The following is an 8,564-nucleotide window of genomic DNA, read 5'->3' as shown; positions in this document are numbered from 1 at the left end:
TATTTCATGCCTACCCTGAGCATAATAACATTCCAGTCTGGTATTGTGTAAATGTTTGATCTGCTGCTCATAATATAAGGTGTGGCTTGGGTAGGTTCTACTTGATTGGAACATAAACAGGTTTACTGCCAGATATGTCCGTTGATATTGTAGTTAGTAACTCAAGCTTTTGGGGAAGTCTTACATTGTGGGTGTTTTTCACGCACTTCTAGAAGAAGTCTGATATAGAGAGGATGCAGATTTTAGCAGGCTGTAAACTTACATACTGTCTTTTGATATTCTGTATTTATTTACCCTTTCAAATATCCGTTATCTAGAATGCTGTGAAGCCTCCAGTGTAAGAAAGAGGTCAAAGAAATGACCAGTGGCCTTTCAGCAAAACATCCTTCCAGAGTTTCACAGTTACTTTTGAGAGCAATTTGTGCATTCAGTGTTGTCCACAAAGCTTAGAAATAAGTTTTAATGCCAGTGGGGGCTTCCTTCAAAAACTCTTACTCTATGAGGAAGAGGATATTCTTCAGTGTGAAGTAAAAGGGGATGTCCTTTTGCAGAACAGTAGACCTGGCTGGAGAAGTTGAAGTTCTTCTGAAATAAAGCATTGTGTCAAGTGCAGCCACCAGGCTTGGAACTGGCATGAAAATCCCTCCTTTGCTCAGTGTCCATTTTTACAAATCTGCTTTGCATCCTAATATCTCCACATGGAGCTGTTACTAAGGAAGTGCCAGAGGGAGCAAGTGGGACAGCTTTGGCAGCAAGAACTCAGTGTGAAAGTAGCGGTCTTATTTTTGCTTTTTCCACCTAGTCCTAGATGTCACAAATGACCAACTGGAAAGAGCTGCCCAGAACAAGAGCTTTTGGGAAACTGTTGCTTCACATTATATTTCTCAGTAAAGCAATGTCTTGCTGTGGGCACATGAGAGCACTTGTCTTACATATCTATAAATATTTAAAACTCTTCTAATCTGCCATGAAGATTTCCTTTTCTCAAAATGACTTGCCAGCAGACCGATTTCTAATTGCTCCAAAACTGTAAACGATAGGTATTCTTCTCTCAAAATCCTCCTGAGCTCTGTGCCATGGTTGTACACTGGGGTCAATCTGCACATCTGAATGGCCTCCAGCTTACACCTTGATAAAGACTGGAAGAAAACTCCAGTTTGTCTCCTTGTCACGGGAAGGAGCTGAATGGGAGGTCAGAGGGAGTCAGCATGGTAAACTATCCTAGCTTTCAAAGGACTTTCAGAATTTCTTACAAGATATGCCTTTGATTCAAAGCAAAACAGTATGTCTTTCTCAAATGTTTGTGCATGCCAAAGAACAGTACTCCTGTCCTTGTTTCCGCAAGATGGACTGCCGTGGGTTAACCCCAGCTGGCAACTAAGCACCACTCAGCCACTAGATCACTCCTCCTAGTTGGGATGGGGGAGAGAATCAGAAGAGTGAAAGTGAGAAAACTCACGGGTTGAGATAAAGACAGTTTAATAAGTAAAGCAAAAGCCATGTACAAACCAAGGAATTCATTCACTGCTTCCCATGTGTGAGAAACAGAAAAGGCCTTGACTCTGTGTAAGCAACTGCTCAGCTATAACAAAAATATCTGTGGCTTATCAACAGTTTTCAGCACAAATCCAAAACATAGCCCCATACTAGCTACTATGAAGAATCATAGAATCATAGGGTTGGAAGGGACCTCTGGAGATCACCTAGTCCAACCCCCCTGCCAGAGCAGGGTCACCTAGAGCAGGTTGCACAAGAGAATTAACTCTATCCCAGCCAAAACCAGCACGTGAACTTAATGACTATCTCAAAGTCCTTTTCAGTCACATTTTACGTCTATGGTTAAATGGTTATTTCTACATCACATGTTTTCTGTACTTGTAATTTCACAAATTGGTTTTCTATCTCCTCAGGATATTTTCTATCTAAATATTGTTTTCATTTCTATTACCGAGATTAGCTGACATGCCAGACTGAAAAAACAGTCACAGCTGGCCAGCACTGCATATCTGTGGAAAAGTCTTAGAATTCATTTCTAAACTAAAAGGTAAAAAGTGCTAACTCAGCAATCCTTCTGGTTTACCAGGCATCCCATGATGTTAAAATACCACTTTTTTCCAGTCCTTAATGCTGCTTTTGAAGATCACTACAAACAGGCACAGCTCTCTAAGGACTTATTCTGCCAAGTATTCAGCACAAATTGACAGCGTCTTAAGCCTTAATAGCTGGTCTAGGGGAGAGAAGCTACACTGGGAATAGAATTGCTTTTGGACAACAAAATTCAGAATTTTGGAGAAGGATTTGCAAATTTGTACATAACTGCAAGGGTATCCATTTGGTTCCCAGCTTATTTCTTGACATGGAGAAAACGCTGCAGGGAAGGTTGTGGAGTCGTGTGGGTAATAATCCTCTTTTCTGATTCACCGATCATTCCCTTCCTTTCTGACAGACGAATGAAGAGCATCTTTGTACTGCAGTGAGAAGCCTGTAGCTGGATAAAAGTGAGTTGAGTGAGAAGTTAATTTACAAACTGTGGAATAATCACATTCCCATTATTAGTGCAATTTTTTCTTCTCCACTAATGGAGTCAGAGCCATAGCAGCATATTTCCTATAAGACTCTTTCCTTTACCCGTATACGAGATGCATTTCCATAATTTGGAAGAAATTCGTGTAACCTGAACTGAGAAGAAAGTCCTTAGTGCTGGATCTCCTGATGGATCCCATCACTGTGGGGTGCTGCCCAGCAGTTGTTTCTTACACGTGTTCAGCTCACAGGAAAATTACTGCATCACTTTTTCTTTTTTTTTTTGCATACTGGTGGGATTTGGGGCTGCTGCAATGACTCATCTTAGTGTTCCACAAGAAGGTGGTCTCCTGTAAAAAGAATATTAACGTTTCTGAATTATTATGATCTCTACAGACGTAAGGACTAGTTAATATCTAGCTAACCCATGAAATAGCAGTGTGTGCTTCTGGCCAAACTGCAGCTCTTTTGAAACATAACTCATCAGGAATATATGGGAACTACTTGATCTATATCAAGTAGCATGTGATAGGTCCTGGGTCAAATGTTCAGTGGATTTTTTTAGGGGTGATTAATGGAAAAAGCTCTTGATCTGTGTTATTTTTATTAATGCCTTTGACTCAAATGTTAATGTAAAGCTGTTTAGGAGCCCTAGGTAGTGACTCATCTGAATACAGCTGAATAATGCATCTTTTGCAGGAGTTTCCAGTTGAGGCACTCGATGATGGTATGTCTGGAATCTCTCCACTCCCTCTGCACAGTGAATGCCAGAGCTCTCAAGGTTTGAAGGACAAATAATTTTGCTCCGCACCCTTTTCTGTAACCTGGCAAATACAGTGCATCCATTGTGCTTGCTAAGGGATCCAGGCTAACAATAGTGTGTTTGTGTCTGGGTTTCTACACTTCTGGGGTTTTTTTCCAGAAATGCTTGAATGAAGGGTAAACCTTCTGTGCCATGTTATCTGTGAATGAATTTTTTGATTTCTAAGTTAAAAGCCAAATTGGACTTCTTTTTCCAGTAAAATCTTGCTGCCTTAGCGATGCTTTCATCCTGGGAACAACTATGAGCCTCCCTGATCTGAGTTCCCTGTACAATGAGTAAGTCTAATCTCCCTGCTAGGTATCCTCACGGTGTAGCAAAATTCTGATATAGTGGGCATTAGGGGGAGACACACATACCCAGACATCCCTTCTTTCCTGCAGAAAAATGACGGAGCTGGGAGAAGAAAACAGAAGAGCAGTTTAACGTTCTTTTACCGTATTCTTAAAGGGAGACTCAAACCCGTAACAATACCTTAAATGATTGCTACGGATGTCATCTGGGATTCCGTTATATGTGAACCATTAGTCTGTGCTGTGCCCCAATGCGCCTGAAATGGGTGTATACTTACCACTTATATAGGAGAGTCCTGGAAACTTAAAATAGTGCTGCACCCTCTTGTGTGAATGTGTCCTTAAGGCTGAGCCTGTCAGCACTGACTGCCAGCATCATGTGGTGCTCCAAGCAAGGCAGCACAAGGACAGAGGCCTCCAGTTGCTTATACGCAGGTTTGAGGAGGAAGAGAGAATAAAAAATCTTGCAGAGGAGGTCACCAAAACATGTTTAGCTTTGCAAATCAGTTTTTATTGTGAACTAACAGACAAACTGACGAAGGTCACGTGACATGTCTGCCCTTAAAATGTAGATTTCTGAATGTGAGACTTCTGTGACTCTTTGGAAATAACAAAAGACAGATAGACTGAGTGTGTTTCCCTGTTGGAAGAGACAGGCTTTTCATTCTTGTGCAAATAAAGGCTTTCCTTGCACTGCCTCTTGGAAAGAATCAAGTGTAATCAAGTGAACATTAGTTTCTGTATCAAGGTACAAGGTAGTTTTGCGACTCTGAAATGTAGCAAACCAAAATGTGCATTGCATGGCTTATGTTTTAACTTCAGAGATGCGGAAAGGGATGGTAACTCAACTTCTGCTTGGATCCCGCATTATCAGCTGTAAATCCCTGCACTTAGGTGTGTCATCTTCAAAGAGCTTTAACTAGCGCCTTGTGTTGTTTCTGACAGCAGAAGACCTTTGGGCCAGAGGGATGATGCTCACTCACTAGCAGGCCACCAGGTCAGAGGAGGCCTGAGCACAGTGAGAGGCTAACTAACTGAGCTGTAAGGTCAACTTGATTACTGTCTCCTTCAGATGAACGATGAGTGAGAATGACCGGAGGAGTAGCCATTGCAGAATTCATTGGCACACATGACTAGGTAAGTGGATCTCAAGACAGACTCTTCCTCAGTCTAGCCTCTCCAGTGGGCACAAGGCAATGGGTTGATGCAATGGGTGAAGCTTCTTAAGGCAACGCTTCTTACCATCCTGGCATTCGTGTCTTCTGAGGTGCAAGCTCTCCACACTAAATTCACCTCCTGAGTCACATTGCTGGTTCTGGCTTGTTTCCCCTCCAGCTCCGCGGTGTAAGGGCACACAACTGCAGCTTTGTCCCCACACCGGTAAAATGAGGGGATGTGCTCAGGCTTGAGCAGCCTATCAAGTAAATCCTGATTCTGGATATAGCTGCAGAAAGAGGTGAGTTCCTAAATGTGGTGGCTGGTCTAATGTGATAGCAGACCCATCAAACAGGTGATATGCTTTCCCTTGAAGAAAGCACTGGAGTGTCAACCTTTATAGCAATTTAAAAACTACTATGTTGTTTTTAATGGCTCTTCGAACTATTGTATTGCATAAACCAAAATCTTTTTACTGACGTCAATGGCTTGCGCACACCACTAGGGGGAATAGTTTATCTGTCTTTTAAGTTAGTATGAAGCTGACACTGAGAAGCTGTATACTAAAAATTTTTGAGGGAGTGAGAAGGGTCTTTAATTCCAGTTACATGAACACTGGATAAACCAGACCTCCATTTCCAGAAACTATGTTTAAAACTTAAAGTTAATGCTAATTCTCTGTGACCCTAAGCTCACTAACAGCAACACACTTCTGCTCTGTGAAGAACCATGAAAGCCTCTCCTCCTGCAATTTGTGGAAAAAGCTGTTCTGTAGATTTTTGTTCTCTTGATGAATGCCTTGCTATAATTACTGAGCTTAAAGGTATTGATTTTTTAAAATGGGAATGCAGAAGCCCCATTAGCTGTGCCACTAGAGTGAAACCTAAGACTTCACAATGTCCCTTGCAGGATTATTTTGATGCCTGCTCCACAGACCTTCCCAAAGCATTTCCCACAGATGATGCTGGGACTCATTGCATTGTACCTTTGTGCACACCGTGAGAATGTGGATGAAATCCTGCAGCTACTTGCCAGGTAGCATAGTATGATCTTAATTTTACCGGTAAGAGTGACTCGTCTGAGGTCACAGAGGAACAAAATTATGATCTCGATCTCATCACGATTCTCAGCGGAGTACTCTCTGTCTGACACCTTAAACCGAGGGGAAAAAAATAAATCAGTTGAAAACCAGTGTAGCTTGTCAGCTCTTATCCCTCCATTCCCTGTGCCTTTTGAGCTTACTTGATTGCCTTTTAGGGACATGGCTTTTAAATTTAATTAGCCTGTTATTACTCTTTCCTCTATCTGACATGGAAAAGCTTGAATTAATTGAGTATTGACTAGCTGAACTAGTTACAGCAAGGCATTGCTATCATCCGACGGCATGCTCACTGGTGTGTGCAAGAGCTGAGGATGAACTTGGGGCAGACTGGGCTGCTGCTTGCGGGCTGTAACCCCGCTGCACGCGGGGGAGCTGACATCTCCAGCAGCAAATACGAGACCTGAAAGAAATCTTGGCTCTCTTGCTCGTGTTGCAGAGGCAAGTTGCCTCGTCTGTGCCACCTCTGTCTCCAGCACTCACTGTGTACCACACACACATATTTTCTGTATACATATATAGGTGCATATGTCTACATGTTGTATGCATTTATAGGTCTATATGTATTTATCTGTACTGGGTCCAGCTGAGATGAAGTTAACGTTCCTCACAGCAACCCCTGTGATGCTGTGCTTTGGATTTATGGCTAAAACAGTGTTGATAACACATGGGTATTTTGGCTATCTTCTTGCACAGCCTCAAGGTTTTCTTTTTACCACTCTACCCCACCCCGCAGCAACTAGACTGGGGGCAGGCAAGAAGCTGGGAGGGGACAGAGCCGGGACAGCTGGCCCAAACTGGCCAAATGGATATTCCATGCCATATAACATCATGCTCAGCTATAAAAGCTGAAGTAGAGGAGGAAGCTTTGGCTTTGGGGCTTTTGTCTTCCAAGGTGGCCATTGCTCAGAGACTGGGCATCCGTCTGCTTGTGGGAGCTGGTGAGGAATTGCCTTTGAATTGCTTGGGTTTTTTTCTCTCTTTTCTTTACTTTTTAAACTACTTGTATCTCAACTCACAAGTTTTCTCACTTTTGCTCTTCCCGTCTTTTCCCCATCCCACTGCAGGGGCTGGGAGCAAGCAAGCAGCTGTGTGGGTGCTTTGTTGGTGGCTGGGGTCAACCCACCGCCATCCTTTATGGCACCCAATGTGGGTGCTTGAGGAGGGTGTTGAGATAACGATGGATTTGATCGGCGCATGTTAGACTGAATTTATAGCTGTGTGGCGGTTACTTGGCAGAGATTACTAATGGCTGCTTCCAGCCTCTGCCCTTTGGAGTGTTGCTGTGTTTTGCCCAGGGAGACCTATGATAAAAATGGCCTTGAGCCTGGTGTTTGGCCCCTGCAGTGCTGCTGTCCCATTGCTCCGGGGACCATCTCATGGAGGTAATTGTTGATTTCACCTTCCTCCTCTTCTCCACAGGGGCACAGGTCTTCCCGACCATGCTGCAATGGACCCCCAGCTTCTCCGGCATCTATGCACAATAGGGACACTCGTACTGCTGTGTGCCATCAGCCCAGTTTGGAAGCTGCTCACTGCTGATGAGGGTAATGACAGTGTCCCCATGATCCCCCACTTTCACCACCTCGGACCCCCAACACAGCAGTCCTGCTTCAGGCCTCGGCAGTGCCTCTGGGGACCGCCCCAACGGAGGATAAGGCAGAGGGATGCACCCTGGAGCAGCCGATTCCTGGGTGGGAAGGGGCGGGGGGGGCTTGGGCAGGTGCCTGCAGCAGTTTTCACCCCCAGGGTGTGGGAGCTGGCACCCGAAAAGAAGTGGAGGCCTGCTGAGGTGGTGGAGCACCTAAGGGCCAGTTGGCTTGTCCACGCCAAGAAGAGACAGCAGCTCCCGGAGCGGGCCTGGGGCCTGGCCTGCTCCTTCTGGGCCCTCCTCCAGCAGCCTCATGGGGACAAGCCGGCCTCTGTGTCCAAGCATGTGCAAATGGACATGGCGGCCGAAGCACAGACCCGGCTGTCGGCTACCACAGGGACAAGGCTGTCATTGCTCTGCTCTGGGTGTGAAGCAGAACTATCCTTCCAAGGAGGATCTACCAGGGGAATTGGACCACCATGCAGGAAGGTGGTCTACAGTGACCTAAATAATGACCGGGTCTCCAAGGATGTGGATGATGTCTGGTGCTTGTAGGCATTGTGGTGGCAGCTGATGCAGAGCATGATGCTGGCCTACACCTGCACCATAGTGCCGAGGGACTGGCTGCCGAGAGACTGGCTGGCCACCCAGGCACCCGTCATGGAGGAGCTGTCCTGCCACCTCTCAGGAGGAACCTTTGCCTGCCGCAACGCCTCCACCAGGCTGCCCTGCCACTGCCAGCAGCTCCAGACCCAGGAGCTATAAATACATTGGAGAAGGTACACAGAAATAAATCATAATCAAAGTCCATCCCTGGAGGTGTTCAAGGCCAGGCTGGATGGGCCTTTGAGCAGCCTGGTCTAGTGGGAGGTGTCCCTGCCCATGGCAGGGGGGTTGGAACTACATGATCTTTAAGGTCCCTTCCAACCCAAACCACTCTGTGATTCTATAAAGCTGTGCCTGCTGCTCGTCCTGCTTCCACCTACCCTCACAAGCTTCTTCGGAAGGTATCTGTGTGTGATATACATATACATGTATATATACATATATGGCATATATGTGATATACATATACATACATATA

Source organism: Chroicocephalus ridibundus, chromosome 3 (assembly GCF_963924245.1).
Source record: "Chroicocephalus ridibundus chromosome 3, bChrRid1.1, whole genome shotgun sequence".
NCBI lineage: Eukaryota > Metazoa > Chordata > Aves > Charadriiformes > Laridae > Chroicocephalus > Chroicocephalus ridibundus.
This window is presented reverse-complemented; position numbering follows the sequence as displayed.